Source organism: Diabrotica undecimpunctata, chromosome 2, assembly GCF_040954645.1.
Source record: "Diabrotica undecimpunctata isolate CICGRU chromosome 2, icDiaUnde3, whole genome shotgun sequence".
Classification (NCBI taxonomy): Eukaryota; Metazoa; Arthropoda; class Insecta; order Coleoptera; family Chrysomelidae; genus Diabrotica; species Diabrotica undecimpunctata.
In genome coordinates, this window is record NC_092804.1 from 96,509,152 (window position 1) to 96,534,075 (window position 24,924).

The window sequence follows — 24,924 nt, forward strand, 5'->3', positions numbered from 1 at the left end:
CTGAATCTGTAGTGGATACTATTATCATTGTTCTTTAAACGATACTATTATCATATTAATTAATATCTTTTAAGTAAGAAGTTAATTTACAAATTTGGGGATACATGCAAATCAATTCGATGTTTTGTTACATAAAATTTATATTATTATTGTTAATATGTTTAATTAAAAAGTTACTTTTTATTACAAGTAAAAACTTTTGAAGAACAACATAAAATATAATATTTATAGTATTATATATTATAATAGTAGATACAAATATAACTACCATAACAATATCACAAAATCACCACAGAAATTTTAATTTATCTTCTTTGGCGCCTAAATTCAAACACCGGATGCTAAAAATACTTTCTACGCATAAGCAAACTTCTTGGCACGCCTTGCTCATGAAACTGTCATGAACCATTTTAACGTTTGGTTTGATGACGAAGTCAAAAAAGTGTGAATCTAATTAAGATAGTATAGTATATAAAGGAACACAAGCCAAGGGTTTGGAAATTATTTAATTGTAACATTAAGGTAAGCTATTTGTACTCAAACAAGCCATTCCGCGAGTCGTGGGTGTTATTGGGGTAGGGAGCTTCGCCGCCGTGATGTAGAATTTTGTGGAAGGGGTGCCCATAGTGTATTCTGGTAGGATATATTCATCCCCACATTCTTCGAAAAACCACCACCACTTTCCTCCACCACGTACTACATTCCGCGTCGTCACAATAGATATATATTTCCCATCTCCAAGAATATGGGCATTTTTTCCTTTCCTTAATTTAATAAGGTCATTAACCCAAAAGTTACAGTCGAGTAGTGACCATACTATATTTAAATGCCATGCCCTATGTTTTTAATACAGTAACAATAAATGCATTCACAATTTTAGAATTCTTGAAAATGAAATTTCAAAAAGTTGTACTAGGTATTCAGATTAAGTTCTTTCAAGTTTGACTTCTAAGGAATATTTTGTATAGTGATTATAGGAGGACTATGGCCCTAAACCTGCTACAAAAAGTCATTCAATATTCAAAAACTCTTATTGGATCTGTAGAAAAACTACCAATACCAAGTCATTTAATAAAATAATATAAATCAGAAGTTCTGAAAATTGATTTAATTGTAAGCCTTTATGTGTGATTAGTATAACTGTAAAAATATAGAACATACTATTTAAAAACTGAAAATACCACATACTAAGGAATAAAACAAACTCATACATTAAGGACAAAAAGAGCATTCTTGAATTTGGGACTTTCAATGCTCAGGGTCTGGTGAGATCTATGATCATTCTAGATAAAATAAGTTTTTTGCTTTCCTTACTAATGTGAACTGTTATATATCATAGCCTGTCAGTAAAGAACATGGTTTTTTGCTATTTGCTCTTCATAAAAAAAGTACAATTTTGTTTGGAAGACAACTAATCTTAATATATTATGTAAATCAACATTTTTTGTTCCTAGAGAAAGTTGAGGAGGTTGAAGTTATGACTAATGAATCATATCTATTTTCAAAACTTTTTGAGTAGAATGTATTTCATCACTATAGTTTTGAATAATTATTTTCCACCATACAACTAGAATAAATAGGGACTATAAATTAAAATCCTTTCACATGCAATTTATCAATATCTCTCACACCTGTCCTAGCACTATTTCTTTGGTGACCTGGCAATATCTCCTATGTGACTTCACTCTAGCTTTTCAGGAGAGACAAAAACTTTATAAGTTTAAAAATCTTTCAATTTGTTCCTTTGTATTTTATGAGGGGTGTAAAAAGAACATTTATTTATTATGAAAAATATTTGGTAATTAATTGACTTTAGTTTTGATAAGCTAGATAGGAGGTATTGCTTGAAGTAATGTGACTCATAGGAGGTATTGCATTTAATTTAATGTGAACTTATGAGTTAGTATTGTTTATTAGAATGGAGCATTAATGCCTTTTTATCTGAATAAAATTAAATAGTTACTCGCAATTAAACATAATATCTTACTCATGATAATATAAAACACATGGAACAAAAAATTAAAACTTCGAAATACAACAATAAAAAAATATTATTAAACAAACAAAATAAAAAGATATATCTATGTAAAAGGCTATTATAAAATAAATGCCTATATTTCCATAACATTGGGTCAAACGCTTTTCTTCCTGGTTGGGTTGAAACCCATGTGGTTGGAGGATGAATAGCCTTTAAAAAACATAGTCTAATGTTTATAGTTTATATGGCCTTTATATTATAAGTTCTTTTCCTTATTTAAATTATAATGGTAGCTTAGTCACTGGGAAGATAGATTTCTTTATTTTTAAGATTTTTTTCTATCACACTATGTACCTAATCACACTCGTATTTGAGAGTGACCTGGTCCGAGATATTTTTGGAACACCAACACATTGTGCTTGATAGTAAAGTGTTGGCTAGGACATTATCACGATGTTGATAACAACATCCACCAGAATAAATAACGACTGGCATTTTGGAATTTTCTAAATAATGTATGATACAGGCAGCAAATGTCGGTGCTTTGGGCTAGTTATTCTCATTTTCTGAAAACCAATAGCACATATCATCGCTAGCTTTTAGTTTTTAAATTGTGAAGTTATGACAGTACAATTTGTTTTTGAAGTATATTTTGTTCGTTGGTATGTATGGGCAAAAAGATATGGCTTGAAAGTCCATTGTTAGTACTATTATTTCATCTCTTTCACTTTTGACTTCATCCAAAATTTTAGCTTCTATGGCGTCTTTTCTTTTTTTCAATATATATATATATATATATATATATATATATATATATATATATATATATATATATATAGTATACTCCCTCTATAACGAACATGATTATTACGAGGTTTCACTTATAACGAGGTACATTAGATGTCCCTTGAAATTTCTATTGAACTATACACCTTGCTCCAACTGATTATGCAAGGAAAGAGAAGCATAGGGAGGCGTAGAATGTCATGGCTGGGCAACCTGAGAGAGTGGTACGGATGTACATCAAATGAACTTTTCAGAGCAGCCATCTCAAAAGTCCGAATAGCTATGATGATTGCCGACCTCCGCCGCGGAGATGGCACTTGAAGAAGAAGAAGTTTTGTTTTGACCCAGCTTCATTTTTTCCTTTCATGGCGACTTCACTTCACCATCAGTGAATTCCTTCTACATATATTATTGTTACCACTGGTATGTGTAGGTTCATAGGTTTTGTATTCATCACTTGAACATTCATATGGCACAAGAGTCCAAAGTGTTTCAGCTCTGTATAATTTTGCATTGCTCTAAGCATAGTACCAAAGAATATAAAGAATATAACACTATATGCGTCTATATTCTTTGATAGTACTCATATAATTGTCTTCAGGCAGAGTTTTGTCTAATACCATACATATAGGTGTATGTATTTTCTATATGTATGCATCGATCTACCCATGCGTCTGTTTTAGTTGAGAGTATTTAGTCACTTTCTATACAACTGAGTTGTTGTGAGTCGTTGCAAGCATACAGAAAGTTATCTGAGACATTATTACATACTATCTGTGATAGGCTACTTGCAAATTCTCCTATCCAAAAGAAATTATACCAACTGTACTTTTATCTATGTTTTTATCGTTTTAGTTTAGAATCATATTATTTTAGATGTTATAATCACATATTACCTTTAATATGTACATGATAGCTTGTGAAATTTATCAGAAATATTCTATTTAGTTTACAAACAACTCACAGTCTATGGGCATTCCATACGCTCTGGTTGCATTATACAAACTGACAAGATAGGACATATTGCATGTAGTTTATTGTGTTGATTTAGTAGGAGAAATTACATCTTACGTTTTTATCTATCTAGACATTTTTCTTATTCATATAACTTCACTTCTACAGACAAATATTTACATGGTATATAGTAAATTCAATTTTTTAAATTATGATACATATTGGAAAGATGTTTTATAGTCTTAATATTGAGAGAATTTGGATCTTTTTTTTATGTAAATCATCTCGAAGAATGTTTGGCTAGAGCTGTTGTGTTTAATCCATTGGTCTGTACGCTATCTTTGTGTGCAACAACTATTCTATGCAGGTATTGGTGTATTTGTTGAGAGTTGTTCTTAAATGCTCTAAATATGGCAGATATTTAAGATAGGACCCTGAACCACTCCTATTTTAAGATACCTATCATATGTCATCATATTGGTATCTGTCAATGTCAGATACCAATTTTTTAATCCATGTTAAACTTTTAAAAAGTGTTAACATGAAATATAATTGTATAATGTAATGTTAAAATAAAGTGCTTATTGAAAATGGCCAATTGCTGAAACATTTAAGCAATAGTTACGTAGTTTTATTTACAATAGACTGAAAACCCAGAAAATAAAAAAGTTTCTATTTAAATATTCAGGGTCAGGAAATAACAAACTATAATAAATCATTATAATAATAGCACTAATCTATAATAGATCATAAATATATAATCTATAATAAACTAGATGCAGTATTAGTGCGAGAAAATACAATTACTCATTTGTTGCTGAAAAAAATTATTTAAGTAAGGCTTAGAGCATAAATAGGACCATACTCTAATAATATTTTCAAATATACAGGGCACCCATATTGATGGTATATTATAAAAATGTTAAGTATAATACAGAATTTATTCATCATTTACATTTTCATTATTATCTTGCATTTATGTTTAATTAATTAATTTTTATTATCATATTTCATTATAATGGATTTAAAAAGCAAAAAACGGGATGTCCACTCCCGGAGGGGAACCACAGGTATCTTATCATCTATCCACGGAGCAATGGTTTTCAATTTATGTTTTCGATTCGAGCACATTCGATTCTATTTAATTTAATTTTATTCATTTAATTATATTTTATTTTTCGTATTTTACTTTTATTTAATTTTACTTAGTTTTATTAAATTTATTTTATTTCATACAAATATTTTAAAATCAAAATTAGTCAAATCTATCCAGTCCTTCTCGAGTTATAAGTAATATTATAATTGTTTATGAGTATATACATAAGTATATTTATATATATTACGGTATCGATTTTCCGAGTCACGCTAAATAGGATTTCGGGTCCGTACAAAACATCATACCCAGCGATAAGAAGTATTCACTTCAAAAATTTCTTTTTAATTATTATCTTTGCATACTCATCTCCGAGAGAACAGAAAAATTTAATCCTAAACAGGTACCTACATATTCTCATCTCTACAGTATCTACACCTAGTGGGCATTACTGCGAGGAAGTCCATTTTCTCATTTGTCGTAAAAGATACGAAAAAAATAATTAAGTAGAAGTTAGGCAGCATAGATCAGACCATACTTTAAAAATATTCTCAAATATACAGGGCCACCCATCTTGCTGGAACAAACTTATATTTTTTAATGGAACATCCTATATATTTTTACATTTTTGGACTCCTCGGTGTTCTCATTTGTCTAGTACAAAATTTGGCAATGTTATATGAGGTAGATAAAAATATAATTACGTTTTTTCATTAATTTCATAGCAACATTAACACACGGTAGATTTGTAGAGATTTAACATCAAAAAGTATTTTTATGTTCAAAATATTTTTAATATAGTCTACTATTGTCTAAAATTATTAACAAAACGAAATATTTAATTTTTGTATACAGGGTAGGGCGAAACTTAGAATGAGTATTTTCTAAATTTTCTTAAATGGACCACCCTGTATTTTAGTATTGTAATGAAATATTATTTTGTGATACTTTATTATTCATTAAAATATTATTCTTTAATATTCCCTATACCTAACTGCTTTAACTTGTGAGTTACTAGTGATTTTTTGAGCCAAACATTAATTGCAACAAAAATTTGGTGAAATTTTATTAGATTGGCCGTGAAAAAATACATAATATGTAATTTAAACTGATCCTTAATTTGTTAATATTTAAGAATATGTATATCAAAATACCTAAGTAGTTCAGTAAGAAATTCTTGTGTATAATGGTATATTATTTATTAAAAATAATTTCAAAATTTTATCCAAAGGGATTACAAATTTTCAAAACGTTTTCGGTCCAGTCGGACCATCATCAGTGAAAAAACCTGAAAGTATATTTCCACTTTAAAATGACAAAAAACATAAGTTAAAATTTTGACTGATACGTTACAAAACGTAACGTGATATGTTACGTTTCCAAGGCAGATGAAAACCTCCTGCTTATATGTGAACGAACGATCCTGAGAATATATTCGGTGGCATCTGTGAAAATGGTATTTGGAGAAGGAGGTACAACTACGAGATATACCACAGATATAAACATATACTTGGTGGTAAAGACGTAGTATTCCTTATAAAAATTAAAAATCCTTAAAATGCCTTAAAAAGGAAGACATCTGGCAAGATCACAGCAGAACAACCCTCATAGAAGAATCCTTATGTCATAACCTGTGGGAAGTAGAAGTAGGGGTAGGCCAAAACTCAGATGGAGGGATGGTGTAGATGAGGAGGGTAGAAAAATAGGCGCAGCAAACTGGCAACAGTTGGCAATGGATAGAACTGACTGGCGCAATAGACTTGAGAAGGTCGAGGCTCTTTTATAGGGCTGTAGTACCAATGATGATGATGACGTTACAAAATATGTGGAAAATACTTACATTAAAAGTAGCTGAAACTAGCTACGTAAACACATGTAGAAACCCTTTTCTTACATGAAAATCATTGTGAATTATAATATATTAATGGCACTAAGTCAATATTATAATATTTAACATGAAAGGGACATACATATTCGATGCGCGACAGGGTGGACAACTTGTCCAACTAATGGTAACACCGACTGATTAGGTCGGGGAGGAAGTAAACATTTTTGTTGAAATTGACAGACGCTCAAGACAGCGGAGAGTGGATTTTTGGTGACCACTCAAACAATAATCCAATAAGGATGTTTTGTGTAAAAATTGATTATAAAGCAACATATTTTTGTAATTAAAATTTGAATTTTTTTTTAAGAGAAAAATTAAGTTAAAAAGATGAAATTAGAAATCCAAGATTTTCTACTTGCCGAAACTAAATTCAAATTTTTACCACTGCGCTTTCTACAACTTGCAAAGTAGACATATTGATAAATCAGTCGACAAGGGAATCTGCAATTTGCATTCCACTTCCACATGTCGTTCATCACGGCAAAAATTCTTAGCGAATTTAGTTTTTAGTACTCGAAACCGAGTAAAGATTAATTAAATAAATTTAATTATGAAGTTAAATTTTTTTAAAAAGATGAGTAAAGAGATGAATTTAATAAATTTAATTATGAAGTTAAATTGTTTGTTAACAAAAATCAGCTAATTGCATGAATGAAGTCAAGGTGTGATCCTGCATGTGACGTTATAAACTTGGGTAATGTGATAAAATAGATGGTAAGGCAAAATAATGCATATTGATAATAGTTATGTTTGTATGCTAATGAATAAAAGAAAAAGGAGATTGAAAAAATTAAATTCCTTAGTGATATTTCTCGTGAGGTTTGTTGCCTATGTGGGTGGCTATTGGCTAGTTTAAAGAGGATATCGTAAATTGGAATAAATAAATAATCTCTGTGATAAAGTAATAGTCAAAAGATTTATTCGATACTAAGAACAGCTCAAGATAGAGAGCAATTTGCTGTAGTTATAGCCAACCTTCAGTAATGGAGAAGGCACCTTAAGAAGAAGAAAACGATTTATGGAAAACACGAATCTGTTTGTCAAACCACACTGATTGAGAATCAATGTACTGCTTTGAAAAATTTATACAACTAAGATGGTATGCAGATTAAAATTTGTTTTTAATGATAGCGGAATTAAGTGTGAAATTATTAATTTTGAATATTGGAACAAAAAAAATGTAAATATGTTAATTGAATAGGCACAAATATAAGTGATTAAAAAGCATCATTATGTCCAAGAAGTTAGGTGTATCTAAATTTTTCGGTAAAATTGCAGTACCTTATAGATGATGGTTGAATGTGTGTGTGGAATGAACGAATTGGCAGTGTCCGTAAGGGTGAGTTTGGTGACTGAGGGTTTTGTTGATGATGTATGTAAAAACCCAATTGGAATTATTGTGTTCTAATATATTTTTTTGAATGTACCCCAGGAGAAATATATTGAAAGTCTATAAAAAATTAAATTATGCAGCTTATGTACAAAAGAAAGAAACATTGGAATTGAGCCCAAGGTAGGAGTTGAATTGACAACTAAGTTAAGGTAAACTTTAAGATGCGTGATTAAGTAATATTACTGTTTGAGAATCTAAGGTTATAAAACTGTTGATTTATGATAAATTTGAATAGTTGGAGAATTAAAATATTTGAAAATTCGTAACACTGCAGGTGTGAAATGGACATTGTCAGAGAGCGAAGACTTAGAAAGCTTGAGAAAATGAATGAAAATATTTAAAAAAGTTATGGATAGGTACAAATAAAAGAAAGCCAGAGAATTATTGTTAATTGTATTGAAAAAAAAAAAATGGGTTTTGGAATTGGAGTGTTTAGAAAGGAGAAATTAAATTAATGATGTAGAATAAAACGTTGGGCTAGATAATTAAGGATTTATAATTTTTAATTGCTGTATGAGGGAATTGGTAGAAAGGTGAAACTTGGGAAAGGATAATGCAACGAAACAAGTTTCAAGGTGGTGTTAGTGGGTGATTAGTTTGGAAGATTGAAAGTTAAATGGAAGTTAAGTAGAAGTGGACCACAGTAATAAAATAATGAGAGGATGGTGATAGAAACTGAAATGATATGGGTTATAAAAAAAGTTGACGGTGTATGGGAGTGAAGTCACGATTAAAGGAGTGATGATTGACGCAGTTGAGGTTAGTCCTCATGTCTCTAACGATCTCCAAATCTTTATACAGATCTAGTCTTAATATATTTTTGTCTTGTAAAAGGCTGAAGGGAATTCTCGTTTAGAGTGTTTAGCAGTTCTAGTCGATAAAGGTCTATATGTTCTACCAACATATAAATCATCTCAATTAAAGCAAGACAATCTATAAACTCCACTGCGGTCCATGTAGTGAATGGAATCTTTGGTGTTAGTAAGAATGTTATTTAGAGTATTGCCAACTTTGAAAGAAATATGAGTGTTGTCAGAGTGACTTAGTAAAACGTGTTTAATTTTTTCTGATATAATCAAATTGTGATAGGATAAAGATCTATAAGTAGGGGAAATAGAACGATTTGAAACAAATACTGAATGTTGAAATAGTTTAGCTTTTCTTTTCCTGATAAGTTTATCAATGGTATGATGATCATAACCATTGTTAACCGCTACTTGTTTGATGATAAGTTCCTTGTTAAATTCATCAGTGGGCAAAGGAATGGTATGAAGTCTGTGAATGAAATTTCTGAAAGAAGATAATTTGTGAGAAATGGGATGATTTGAAGAAGAATGCATGGTCAGTTTGGGTGAGTTTGCGGTAGATACCAAAGTTGAATTGGTCGTTGAGTCTGGTAATAGATAAATCTAGGACTTTTATGGCATTTGAAGATTCTAGTTCCATCGTGAATTTGATGTTAGGATGGATTTGATTAATTTTAAGAAGTAGGTGATCAGCTGAGTTGTGATTACCTGAAATGAAGACTAAACAGTCGTTAACATATCGGAACTAATGTAAACTTTCCGTCGGAAGATCACAAACAATGCCGTCATCATTGTTCAGTTGGGTTAAGTTCTTGACCTTGCTGTTGTAACCTCAATCACCCTGCTACAGGATATTCATCTTCTTCGTTTTCTACCTCAGTCTCTGTCCACCCCGCATGACCGAAACATTTTCTGATGGTTTTTGTATCTACGAGTGTCCATGCTTTATGAATGAAATTTATGGCATCTAATAAAGTAACAGGGGATTCACTACGGTTTTCCACATTATTCAGGATCCGCTTAACTAAAAGTTTTCTTTGATCAAATAAAAGGCATATATCGAGCACAGTTTAATTTAATCTTGCCCAAGTACTTTCGATCCCTAGATCATCGTCAGGGGCATCTGAAATAAGCCAAGAAACGTTTGTTTTAACTAAAGAAATTGATTAACTTCGATAAAAACTCGAAGTTTATGGTTGTTAAAAGTTTTTATGTGATTGAACGTTTATAGATTTACTTCGTCAATTGCGGCCTAACGTTAATCACATAAAAACTTTTAACAACCATAAACTTCGAGTTTTTATCGTAGTTAATCAATTTCTTTAGTTAAAAAAACGTTTCTTGGCTTATTTCAGATGCCCCTGAACATGATCTAGGGCTCGAAAGTACTTGGGCAATATTAAATTAAACTGTGCTCGATATATGCCTTTTATTTGATCAAAGTTCATTTATCCGAGCATTCAACCTTATATTTATTTAAAAGTTTTCTGTAGTGAACTTTAAGGGACCTTATGATGCCCTGATCCATCGGTTACAGAACAGATGTGCAATTTGGGGGTAAAAAAAGAAGTTGAATGTTTTTTAAACCGTTAACTTTCGGATCTGTACAATTGTCAACAATTAAAAGAATCGTTCGATGTCCCAACTCTCTATCCCACTTCAAAAGTTCTCCACTAAAAATCTCTGCTGTCATCCATGATTTTTTATTAAATTTATATGTGACAGGAAGCTGATTTACACCTCTGAAACATCGTGGTTTTTGAGATTTCCCAATGACGACTAACTTCCTTTTTTCGGAACCGGACATGTTGGCACACGCGAGTACAGTTTCTTTTGATAACTTGCCACCTATACAACGTTCATTTTTGAATTTGAAGGTCTTATCTGGAGTAAGTTTAAAAAAAAGTCCCAGCTCGTCGGCATTAAAAACATTATCGTCACTGTAATTTTGTCTTATTGTATGCCATGACTTCAACCAGTTGTCGGTGACTTCTTTGGAAACACTCTTCGCTTCACCGCAAATTTTTCTACACGTAATTTCGTGCCTGGCCTTAAAACGGCTCATCCACCCACTCGATGCTTTAAAATTTTCATCACCACCTAGCACCGGCGAAAACTGTGTTGCTTTTTCTTGAAGCAGTGGTCCACTTATTGGAATATTCGCAGCCCTGTTTACGGCAAACCATTTAACCATTGCAGTATCCAGTTCTTTATTAGTTGCGGCACGTAGTTTTTTCGATTTACCAGAAAAAGACGAACCTGTTTCAAAAATCTTGTGTTTATTTTTGAGCATGGTAGATAGAGTGGAACTTGAAATTCCTCTTTCACGACAAACTTCTGCTTTCTTCTTACCGTTCTCAACATCTTTAAGGATGTCAATTTTTTCTTCTAAAGTAAATGCTTTTCTTTTAGGAGTCATAGTGTGTAATCTATGTGACTATCTAATCTCTGCAACACAACTTTCAAGACGCGAAAGCACAATCAGGAAACATCTACGACAAAAACAACTGTGAAATAAAATTCGGGTGAAATTTGTTTCATTTGTCATGTTTTTAAGACTAATTACGTTATTAGGTGCGAATGGTCAAACCCCTACACTGACACTCTTGTGAATCATAAATTGTATATTTCCGACAATACAATATACCGGTCGGTAGATTAAACAGAAATTATTTATTGCAAGCGGCAGTTAAAAAGGTTGTTTATTTAAAGCTACGGCCGGGCCGTAAACGTAAAAAAAAACACGTTTTTCAATCTTATTTTCTCTCGTTATAACCAAATATTGTCTCGCTATAGAGGGTTATAGTTAAACAGAAATTTCACGGTACGTCTAATGTACCTCGTTATAAGCGAAACCTCGTAATATTGAAACTCTTTTGAATATAAATATATTTTTGATGTTAAATCTCTATAAGTCTACAGGATGTATGGTCCTATCTAAGCTCCACCTTTTACCTAAATAACTTTTTTATGGCTCTTAAGACAGCTGACTGATTGGACTTTCTCGCACTAATGCTGCCCCTGTATAAATGTACAATTTATCTTATCACTATTTCTAATTATCATTACTTAGTCTTTTATCACTTATTACAATTATTTACAGTTTGCTTACAATTAGTATTTATTATTTATTCGCAGTAATATGAATGTATCACTCATTCGTAAAGTCACTACATGTCTTTTTATTTCACTTGTTACACTTTTGTCTATTGATTGTAAACATATAAACTATTTTATGCACCTCTTTAATTTTCCCTTTATCCAGCCTAATTTTATAATTCACATTATTTATTTCTGTGATTTCAAAAAAACCTACATATAGACTATTAAACTTATTATTTTCTTTCCTTTTGACCAAAACTAGTTCACCTATTTTGAAATATTGAGGTGTTGCTTTTTGATTATGTATTTGTATCTTGCCTCCCCTTTTGTGTTTTATTAAGAATGTCTTTGCTGTGTAATGGCCCAAGTGTGATTTATATTTATATCGGAGCTCGTTTTGTGAGGTTGTCCGGTAAATTTACTTTACGACAGTTCAAAAGTTGTATACCCATAATATGCATTTGGAGTGCTGTTGTAGCAGCATGCGAACATTCTACAGCTCTCGTTCCAATTTTCTGTGTCTTTATCTATGAATGATCTTACGTATTCGTTTATTGTTCTATCTAATTTTTCACAACTTTTTATCGATTCAAGTTGTTTGTGATCTTCAGCATTTTTGTTTTTCTTTCCTGATAAATGGCTTTGGCAGAGCCAATTAGCCAGACTAGTTTTTGTTTGTTTTTAAAGTCGACTGAATTTTATTATTATTGATTGCAGATTTATAGTCAAAATTATCCTATCAGAATGTTAGTACTACATATACCTAATATTATTTTTATACATATATAAAACTTTGTTTTTTTTTTTATTTTTATTTTGTTTTTGTATTCTTTTATTGTTTTTTTTGTATTTATTTGTTTTGTTTTATTTGTATTTTTTTAATTCGTTTATGTGTTTTTTTAATTTTAATTTGTGGTAGATATACATTTTTTAACCATATTAACAGATTATGCATATGCACTATTTACAACTTGTATTTACATATCTTAACATGTTTGTAAATGCAATGAAGAATTTCCATATTTGAAAATATTAAAAGATAGATTAAGGTTTATTGGAAAACAACACTTAGAATTTATTAATTCCTTATAAAGTTCGTTGATATTATTAATTTGTAAATCACATTATAATATAATATGTGTTAGATTGCCCATTTTGCCACAAGTACAATTGGGAGTATTTGATAAGCCGATTCCATGCATGTAAGCTGACGTAAGAGCATGATTTGCTTTCAGCCCATTAATGGTTTTTATAAAATGTCGATTAGATACTGTGTAAAACCATCTTCTTGATGGTATGCTAGGGTTACAATGATAAAAATTTAAGCCAGTCTTACATTCTCTGTAATGTGAATGCCAAATATTTTTAAGTTTTTGTCTACTAACAGTATCAATATCTGTCGCTGGAATTAAATTTTTATTTAGTTCTTCTCCGAGCATATAATACTGATTTAGCCAAATTGTCAACAATTTCATTGCATTTTATTCCGGAATGGCCCTTGATCCATGTAATTGTTACATTAATCCTAATTGTATAGTTTCAAAAAGAATTTACTTTAGAAGAAATTACCTACCAAGAAAAATAATCCTAATCTTGCGATGAATACTGATTAATTAGCCTCATGAGGCACAATTTAAAAATACTACTCAAAGTTATTCGTACATATCAGCGTATATACATTGTGTTCCAACGAAAATTTGACCTCCCCAAAAACTCAGAAACCAAGAGTTTCTTCAAAATAAAAAAACACGTCAATTTATATTGGTAGGGGGACGAATTTTCATGCAAAATTCATGCCCTCAAATGTAAACCTCTACTGCCCCGCATCAACCCTCCATTTTTTTTAAATAGCAAGTGTGGTCGAGTATAGTATATTTGAAGAATAAGCTGGAGTAAATTCTCAGAATACTCATCTTCGAACCTCGAAATACGTAGGCGTGCACATCTTCTAACTAAAACGTCATCTTAAAAGAAAAGTTTGCGTTAAATTTATTTGGATATTTAGAACAAAGAAATTAATCCAATCCAATACTGGTTTAAAATAAAAAGATACACATAAAAAGAATAAAAATTCTATTATTTGTGAAACATACAATTAATATAAAATAATAAAATACAATAAATTATACTGAAACGTAAAATACATACACAAAAACTGTAAGTTTTTTTTATATTCCTATTAATAAATAATAATATCCTTAATACTAATAATATTGGAAATAAGAATGAAAATTATATTAGCAATAAAAAATAAATAAAAAATAAACAATGAAGTTGACGGTAATTAGTTCAAATGTAAAATAAACTTCTGAGCCACAATTTAAAGTTAAGCTTCCTCGCATTATGTTTTCAGACTAAGTGTTATCCGATCCGGGATAAATTATTATAGGTTTTATACTGCTATCTATTATATGATCAAGCTCTCACAAATTTTTCTCGATATTTATAACGTGATTAATACATTTTTGCCAATGTTCAGTCGTTACTTCGGATATTGATTTATGAAAAATAATAGTAACATTTGACAATTTAAAAGTTGTTTTATTTCGAGCAACATTACCAATGACATATTTTGTATAATTTTGTTTATTAATTTAGCAAGCTCTAATAATTCTGCTTTTGTCATTGTATCGTCAAAGATTAAATTCTTAGAAGTTAACCACATTGCAATTTCATCTTTCCTCCATTGAGTAATTGGTAAACGTTCAACTAATCTAGAATTGTAACTTGTATTGTCCATCACAATAACTGAATTTTTAATTACTATTTAAATGGGAATAAGCCACAATTAAAGGTTAAAATACGTTTATTGACGTTTCAATTTCCACTTCGGAAATCGTTCTCAAAATACAAAATATACGTATTTTGAGAACGATTTCCGAAGTGGAAATTGAAACGTCAATAAACGTATTTTAACCTTTAATTGTGGCTTATTCCCATTTAAATAGTAATTAATTTAAAATGCCACAAGAAAATAGCTTCAGAACAATATAACTGAATTTTTAGGTATGAATTCAATCATCTGTTCGAAATATTCTTCAAACACGTCTCCGTTCATCTCTTCGTGATAATCACAGGTCTTTTTTTATTCAAACAAAAGTAAACCCTCCTTAAGATATCCATTCATACTACCTATATGGGTAAGAATTAATCGTCGACCTTTACCTGTTGGTTCCTTGAAACCAGTTGAATATCCTTCCAGAAATGCTTGTCGACATGTTTTTATAGTTTTGTCTTTCCAAACTCTCCCTACAAATGCAAAACTTTCCAAAGTTTGTCTCTACCTATTGTGGGTAAATCGGGATCGTCGCTAATGTCTTGTAAAACTTTATCTAAAGTTGGTATGTGTTTGTTGAAAAAAAATGAGTGGACCATTCTACGAATTGCATTTTTGAAAAATTTATCCACATTCAATTTCGACAATTTTGGTCTTCCTGGTCTCGGTTTGGGTGGCGTTATACCAGCTGATTTTTCCTCTTTTAAAATGTTATATACAGTTGATTTTGAATATCCCATTACTTTAGACGAAATTCCAACTATACTATCAACAGTATTGGAAGGATTGTGTTGCTTAAAATAATTGTAGACATTAAGGATAACACTCTTTTCGTTAAGTGATAAATAATTCAACTTTTTTTTAACTGGTGTATAATCACACGTTAATTCCATATTCTATAAACTCAGTATTCACTCTTGCAAAAAACAACTGTATTAGATCTCTTCACTCGCTTATAATCGACTGAACAAAAATTTTCTGATAATAATGAATGACTATTTAAAGACCATTAACCAATTTATTAATCATTGGTTTTCCAAACAAAATCGAAATTTATACTATTTAAGATAGCGTTCACATTTATCAGAAACCATCTTTCGCTAATCGACTTTTTCTATCTAAACTATCAAAATACCATTAACTAAATACCTATGTATTTTAAGAGTTTCTTTATTTCTTGTTATTTATTGGGTCATTATCATAGCGACAAAAATAACCATAAATAACGTTACTAAAATAAACAAATTTATATAAATATAATATGCTTTGAAAATGCTTTAAATATCTAACAAACCGAAACGAATAATGTAATACCCTTAAAGTACGCCTATGACCAGCTGAATCATCCCTAGCCTACACAGTTCTAAAATAGTAGGTATTTAAATTTTACGATAGTCCATGTGACATGGAAAAATTTCTATCTAAATAGTCAAACCCAACGTAAAATAAGCTAAAATATTGACGTTGTACGAAAAGCACACGTACTAAAATATGATTAACAATTTAGTTTTTTTTTCTGAGAATTTACTCCAGTTTATTCTTCAAATATACTATAGCACATTATTTGAAAGGTATTTTTTTCCCTCCACGACACTCTATTTTTTTTTATTTCCGGAATAACTTTGAAGATAATTTTGGATTTAACTAATTTATTGGTTGAACTTAGTAATAACAAAAACCAGAAAAGTTTATCAAATTAACCAATTAAATGTTCGAAATGACCTCCTGAGACCTCCATACAATAATACATTTTCAAAGCCTCTTCGTACATTTGCAAATACCTCAGGTGTCAGTAATCGGCATTCTGTCATAATTCGTTGTTGCGACTCTGCAAGATCTGCAGGCGGAGTATCGTATATTTTTGATTTATGTATCCCCTCAAAAAAAATCCAAAGGTGAAAGATCCGGTAATCGGGCCGGCCACTCTATTGGACTGCTGCCAATCCAACGCCCTAGACAACGTTGATTAAAAAATTGTCTTCTATAAAAGATTACTATCATATTCCAGTTTGTCAGTGATGAGCGGATTAATAACGTCTTCTAACAAATTCTTCTTAAGGTATTCCGTTGAGATTTCCTTCAAGAAATAATGGTCTAATAACGTGATTTCCTAATCATAACCTCATATTATTCCTTAGATTCGGATACACATTTCAATACATTTTTGCGGATTTTCAGCCAATGTTTAAAATTTGTGAAATTAGTGAATTATTTAATCTATAGATCAGAAAAAATATTCTAAACTGTCCCAATAAATATCTAAGAAGGACTTATTTTGTGATCTATTGGACTTTTTGAAGATAGTGGTGATAATAAGTCTACTGGCAAAACTTCCCACTATAATAAAAAAGTTAACGCGACATTTTATCCTACAGCATTTCTCTAAAGAATCATGTGTCGAAATGGATAAACTTGCATTTATCTGTTTTAATTAAATTTTAAGAAGTCTCAGTATATGTTTATTTTATCTTAAACAAAATACTTATCATGTACAAAATGGTGTGCTTGATAACTTCGTGTTATTTTTAGTTTTTGAGATACAAATACCAATAAGAGGATCTTAAACAACATTCAAGTGACTTGTAACAAAATTTGGTACACATTTTTCAACTTTGCAATAATATAATCTATCGAATTTTTTTTTTAAATTTGAACTACAGCTGTAAGTAATTAAATAACCTCCTGTTAGCTATCCAGGTTCCACGTACCTACATAATTTTAAAAAAGATTTAGCAAAAAGATCCACATCAGTGTTTCACACATTTTTTTAAATAAATAACTATTTCTTTTTATTTTTTGTCTTATACTTAACCAATGAAATAACAAAAATTAAATCTTGTTTAAGTCTTACATTTTCCAAATTTAAAACAAATTATAATTGAGAAATAGTAACAAGTCATAAATATTATAATATGTAAAACTAATAAAAAAAATAAATTTTGTCCCACCAGGAAGTCAATTGATCAATATAGGTAGATCTATAGATAGGAAAATAATTTTCACAAAGTGTTACTTATTCTATTTTTAAAATTACAAATCGTAAAACAGTTATAAATTATTTCATGCAGATATGGGCATAATTTAGAAGGAATTCTATCTTTCAGTATTTTATGTTTTTTTTGCCAATCCTATAATATTTTCAACAATGATTCTACGATGGGAAATGGCCCTTGTTTTTAATATTTCTTTTTCTATTAACTGAACCTCATTTTTAAATAGAGGTATATTTCAATGTATTCTTTTTCCTCTAAAAGGTGTGATATATCAAAACCCCTGTTAGCTAAAATAAATTCTCCTTCTTTAATAAGTCCTAAAGTTTCGCATTCTACTGTAATTTTTCTATCTGAAATACTGCCTTCGTTAACATCAAATACATATAATTTTACCTTTTCAGAGTATTAGTATTTTGACGGTATTGGTTCCATAATATGTAAAATATGTTGCCTGTTGTATAATAGGATCATTACTTCGGTCTATTGGAATTTCGGTACACTCCAAAATAATTTTGTACTGGTCTTCTAGATTTCTTCCAATGTTCCAAACGTAAGTTTTTTTTTAGCAAGTGTAAAGATGCTTGGTCCACTTAACACAATATTTTTCGGGCAGTTCGAATGTCTACTGCAAAAATTGCGTTAATGTAGAATAACAGTTAACAGAATTATTCTGTTCAAACTTTTCAACAAAAATGTAAATAATTTTCTTGAAAAACCAGTAAAATGTTTTAACTGTTCTTCTGACAAAAATTCATAATAAATTAATTGACTTCTATTTAATGTTATCAGTCACGGTTTGATACATGTTTTTGAACTCTCTGATTTTTATTAGCAAGTGCCTCAGTTGAACCAGACTCTTGTGTATCATTCTTAACTGTAATAGTTCTGTTACTGCTTGCTCTTTTTGTGTATTTGATAGGTATAGAAAGACACAAAGTCTTTCTATACCTACTACTTCTTCCAGTCCTTCACTGGAGTCTACAACTTTCCTTTTGGTAAATTTAAGAAGGGACTGCATATTTTTTAAGGATCCTCCATTGTCCTAGAAAAACAAGACAATGACAATGCAATAAATTTGGATACGTATTTTTTAACTTAATACCCAAACTTGTAAAAGTATAACTTTCATCTGAAAAGGGCCTGAAAATTGTTGTGTGCATGCTGATACTTTTTTAAGACCTGATGGCGATCAACCATCATTTTTGTAAAGCTTTATTTAAGGGGAATTTATGAAACTTAACATTGTCAGTTTTATTCGAAACTGAATTGCATTGTGGCATACAACAATAATTGTAAGGCATACTGTAAAGTTTTAGTAAAAGTATCGAAACAATTAAAATGTCCTTAACTTATTAAAACTTAAATCACTCACAAAATTGCAAAACAACTAGGAAACAAGTACCAAACAATGTAAATAAATGGCAGAATAAAATAACGTTACGTTTTAATACAAAACCCTGACGCTAGCGCCACCTACATGCATGTGACCTATTACCAACCCATATATAGCAGGCCCGGATGCTCCTGTGAACGAATTGTCGACGATCAGAGTGCGGGCAGGCGAGAAATAAAGAAACCAATATAAATAACGACCAGTTTTTCTTATTTTATTCAAATTACAAAAGAAAAAATCTGTACTCTACACATAAGTACTTTATATGTACCTAAATACAACTTTTTGTCCAAGGAATTTCAAAATATTTGCCTACAAATTAAAATTTAAAAAAAAATCAGAAGCAATACACCAAATAAATTTGTATAAATAACTCAAAATCTAAACAATTAATCACAAAATATGTTCGACCATTATTTTAAATATTAAGTTAGCTTTGAATAGATAGAACTACCAGAACTAAATATGTGTGGTTTTCGATTAAAAGTTTGTATAACTAGAAGTTCTACTCCTATACTTATTACTAAGACAAATATACTAATAAAAATATGCGCATAAATATGCATGTTTATTTAGAAAATATGCATGTAGCTAATAATAAAACAAATATAAATAACTCAGAAAGCAGTGTCCGTTTTGTTTACAAAAATATTTACAATATCTTTATATTTTATAGTAATTAACATTTATTTATTTTACAAACTAAATTTTCAGAAATATTTTTAAGGTATGGCTCATCAGACTGATCGTGCGATGATCACTGCACTGATTAGCATGTGCCTTCTTGGGAAGAGGGACAAAGGTTGATCTTAGCCATTCTTCAGGAATTATATCTTGTTAAATAAGTCTACTAACAAATGGATTCGATCTTCATCTATCAACTTTAGTATATGCGCTGGTAGCTCGTCTGGTCCTGAAGCTTTGCTATTCTTTGATAACTTCACCGCTTGCATTACTTCTTCTTTGCTTATTTCTGGACCTGTCTCCTCTGGAAAATTATCACAAGGAGGCTGCCTTTGATCGTCAAACAGTTCTCCTATGTATGTCTGCCAATATTTTAGTTTCTCCTCTGTTTCCATTATTATGTCACATGGATTTTTCTTCGACTGATTGTCAGAATTGCACGTACAAACAGCACACCTCATTTTAATAAAAAAAAGGCACAAAAGCCCAAATAAACACAAATTTTACAATTTTAAAAACGACAAAGTACGTCTAGAGCACACTAACGTTTCACTAACGTTTAAAACGACTCTGAACGTGTCGTATTCGCGCCAAATAGGACCCGCCCACAGATGCGCAACATATTATCTTTAGTTGAGTGTATCGTGCATATATAGTCGGATCGTTTTAGCCTGTCGCATAAGTAATAAAAGTGTCTGTTCAGATTTGCCTCAGGTAGTCAGCGGTTCTCAAATTAAAAATGTACGGTTTTCTTAATTTGATAATACGACATTAGGGATTTTTTTAATAAAATAACTTTGTATTATGTTTTATAATAATTGAATATCATAATGTAAATTGATAAACATTGAGTATGAAATATACAGGGTCATTCACGCAACATGTTGGTTAAAAGTTTTCAAAGTTCTGGTCGTCACTGGTTTCTGTAAACTTGGAATAATGGGTTATGCAAAGCATTCTTCATTTTTTAAATATTTTCATTTTTCTAGCACTTCCGGTTGTACCGGAAGTCGCCATTAAGTTTCTTATTTTAAATAGAAACTGTGCTTTTTGTTATTTTTTTTAGAATCTACGTAAAATTCTGGATCGATTTTTATTGGGATACCATTCTCGAAAAAATAGCCGTTTTTGAGATATTTAAAGTTTTTGAAAAATTTGTATTACACATGCAACTTCAAAAATTAATATTGTGGATAATATTTATGCTGAAAAAACAAAAATTCTTTTTCAGCGTGTACTAAACTCAATTTTTATTTAAGCATAAAAAAATTTGCCAATGTTAATACTATGGTCTGTTTTTTAACCAGGAGGAGTAATTCAAATTTTCCGCGCCGTAATGCTTGTTTGTAATTGGTCCAAACGCAGGCAAGTTTACTCCACTAAATTATGACATTTTGACACTAATGACATTTGTGAAATTTTAAAATTCAAAATTTATATCGACGATTTTTTGTATTTTCTGCGTTATTCCTTACATTTTTAGATATTTCGTTTGTATTTATATAAAAAACAGTTCTTTTCAGAACTATTTAGCGACATATTAGTGTTATTAAAATAACAACAAAAATTGATAAATTAAATGGAGCTTCGCGGGCCACACTGCTAGACAAAAAAACCAACGTTGGAATACTACAATACAACATTGGAGACCTTACGAAAGTAAACGACCAAGAGGAAGATCACAGATGAGATGGGTTGATGATATTAAACGAATAGCCGGAACTCAGGATAGAGACCGATGGAAGGAGTTGGGAGAGGCCTATGTCCAAACATGGACGACAGAAGGCTAAGAAGAAGAAGATAACAATATAGATTCGATGCCAAGTACTAGTGGTAATTATTCCTCTCCACCTAAAAAACGTCGAGTAGATTTGGGTCATTTATCTCTATCATGAGAATGAGAAACAATACATTATAAACCTGTATAAACAAATCAAAATTGATAATTCTTGAATGGAAATGACAGCCACGGTAGCAAAAATAAAACAGGCAACAGGTTAGTTTTGCAGAAGTTATTGTTAAAATTAAGACTTACTAAAGTAATGTGATAATTTTATTAGCACATTACTTTAGCTTGTATTAGAATATAAGCAGACTGGAACAGTAATATTGTAAAATTGCATTGGATTTTAGATATCATTTTATCACGAATATATCGCTTTCGTATACGTTCCTGACGATTTTCTTCTACAATGTGATAAATAAACTCTAAAAATTCTTCAACTTCTTCATAACAGCCCAACATGGAAGCGAATTCGAAAAATTATTATTCAAACCCAAAAAAGAAGATGTATTTGGTGACTTTTCTAGTAACTTTCTTGGGTGTGAATCTGTCTTTTTAGTTTACTCCTCCTGGTTAAAAAACAGAGTATAGGTGTTCAAAATTTTGAATTATATTTTTATTTTTATATATTTTATAAATATATCTATAAAAATATATATCTATATAAAACAAAGACTTATTCCTACTACCCACACACACCTTCCCAAACCCACCGAGGTAGGTTGTCCTCCTGCGGTACATCCAGCCCCGGCTTTCCTCCGCCCCCTGGTCTTTGGAGCCAGGTCTCAACTATTTCGCGGTATCCCCCGTCAGGCAATGGGAGATTTCCGTGTATTTACAGTTAAGTGGTAGGTTAGCCCATTTAGCTTTATCACTACCGGTCAAAGCAATTGTTCGGCGATCTAATGATGGTTGTGTGTGCCGATACTTGCTTTCTCTTTTCTGCACTAAGTGCAGTCGAGAACGAGCAAGCATCGAATCCTTTCATCCGTCGTCTAATACCCAGTCATTCGTCCAGTCATGTCCTTAATCTACCTTACTTGCTAATCTAATTTTTTGGGTGCTTGCATTCAAGAGCGTCGTGCGACGTGCCTCCGGCTCTCTCCTGCATGCGGTTTTTGTTTTATTTTGTTTTTGTTTTTTTTTGGTGGTTGGTACCCTTTTGTGTTAATTTTTCTATCTACGTCTTAATCTGTGGACAGGTATCATCACTATCTGACTCGCTATCCGATTCATCTGAATCTTCATCATTACGAATAATATTAAAGGTCTTACTTCATCAATAACTTGTTCTATTTCATATGACTCTAAATTTTTTTTTTTCAGTATGCTCAATACATTTCCGCCATTGTTCCTCATTGACTTGGTTTAGTGCATCTTGCCAGAGTTGTAAAACGCTGGCTTCGTCGGTGGTCTTACATGCATGTTTATCATAGTAGTTTTTAGTGATGCCCTACACCAATTCAACTGGATTGTACTGGCAGTGATATGGTGGTAGTCTTAGGACCTCATGACCATATTTTAGTGCCATTTGGTCAACGAAAAATTTTTTCTCAGTGATGTGTTCTTTGCACTTTTTAATAATTCAGTTTTTAAAACTAGATGTTCGTGTTCTATATTTTTCTCCGACAGCCACTTTCTTAAGTCTTCTTTTTTCCAGCTGCTTGTGGGAAACTTTTCCTCCTCTCTGGTGTGATACGAAGCATTGTCTAAGGTCTGCTTGCCATTATGCTAATTTCAGTACTGATTTCAGTACTAAAAATATTAGTTAGTTGCGCGCGTTGATTTAGTATGAAAAATGTGAGTTTGTGTTTGCAACTATCTTAATTTTAATTAGCATGTAGGCATGCGTTTTACCAATTTTTTATTGATAACTTAACAATGAAGTTTGTTTTATGTGTTCAGAGTAAACAAAACACACAGGTAGATAATTATGGTGAAAAAGTTAAAATTATGTGTAGTAGCTTTAACTGTAATAATGATGCTTAAAAAAAGCATACACTTCTTAAAAAAAGCGTATGTGGAAAAAAATTGATCGAGAGAAGAGGCTTATGCAAAGGAATATTAAATATTAAATAAAGTTGAATTATTAGTAGAAGACCTTTTGGCATATAAAACCTTTTTACGAATGAATAATAATTGGCTAAAACAATTGTTACTATCAGTTTAGAATAACCTCACTTTTGATTAATATTTCATTATTTTTAGTACAAGAAATTAGAACATGCTCTAATTTTTAGTACTGAATCGGCGCGCGCATCGAATTTGTAGATACAATATTTTAGTGCTAAATTCAGTACTGAATTTAGCATAATGACACGCAGACCTAAGACTATTAATGACGGATTTTCCAGATTTTTTAATAATTTTTCTTCAAACCAATGTTCAAAAATATCGGCGTCCATATTTCCATGGTAATCATCAGTTTTTTTTGTCGAAGAAAATATAAGACTAGCATTGGGTATAAAACCTTCCGTATTTCCTGCATGCAATATAATATATCTTTTGCCATTACTCGCACTAGTACTCGAATAGCATTTGGTAGAATCATCTTGCCAGGATGATTTGGTATTATTTCCTTTCGCAAAAATCCATGTTTCGTCAAGAAACACAAATTGTCTGGCAAATTCGGAATTCTTGTTTTTTAAATAGTTTCTTATAAATTTCCACCTTTTTCCAACAACATTGGACAGCTCGCAAAACACTTTACGATTATTGGTTTTTTTGTATCTAAAACCCATAGCTTTTAATACTTTTGATAAACTGGTCAAACCCATATCACAAAGTTCTCTGTCCTTTATTTTTTGAATAAGTGTCTTTATTGTAACATGTTCTTTTGCTTTGTACATGTCATAAATGATATTTCTGATTGAGATTTTAATACCTTGTGGCAAGTCGGGGGTTTTCGGATGCAAACGAATCCTTTTATTTTCCTTACTTAATTCCTCCTCACTCATTTTGCGAACTCTTTGCAAGGTCCGTTCTGAAATTCCACAAGCTGCACTTGTCCTTTTTTGAACTGCCAGTACTGATGTAATTGGTCCCATGTTGATTTTTTCTAAAGTAAAATAATTTTCCACTTTCAACACAATTCGACGCTCACTCGGAGATAAAAACTTATATTTAGGTGTTCTATCGTTTTCTTGTACGTTATCCATTGTCACTATTGAAAACTGGCAATCGTTGGGCGTTGGGCCTCGAGGAACTTGGATATACACGAGTGGGCGGGGCCTCGGTGGCAGGGCGCGTCGGTCATTGGCCGATGAGTCAGGTCAATTGAGAGCCTCGACTCCGC

General features: G+C 31.1%; 1 protein-coding gene across 4 annotated transcripts in view; it reads left to right on the top strand.

The window, feature by feature from the left end:
• The first annotated feature begins 355 nt into the window (after window positions 1-355).
• LOC140434743 (uncharacterized) overlaps window positions 356-24,924 on the top strand; it is a 147,762-nt gene continuing 123,193 nt past the window's right edge. Inside the window, exon 1 of one of the 4 annotated variants that reach the window (XM_072523236.1) lies at window positions 356-522. The gene's annotated coding sequence lies outside the window, so the exon portion shown is untranslated. Of the gene's footprint in view, window positions 523-617; window positions 637-24,924 lie in introns of those variants that run through there. The other 3 variants (XM_072523235.1, XM_072523232.1, XM_072523233.1) reach the window with 3 other exon arrangements.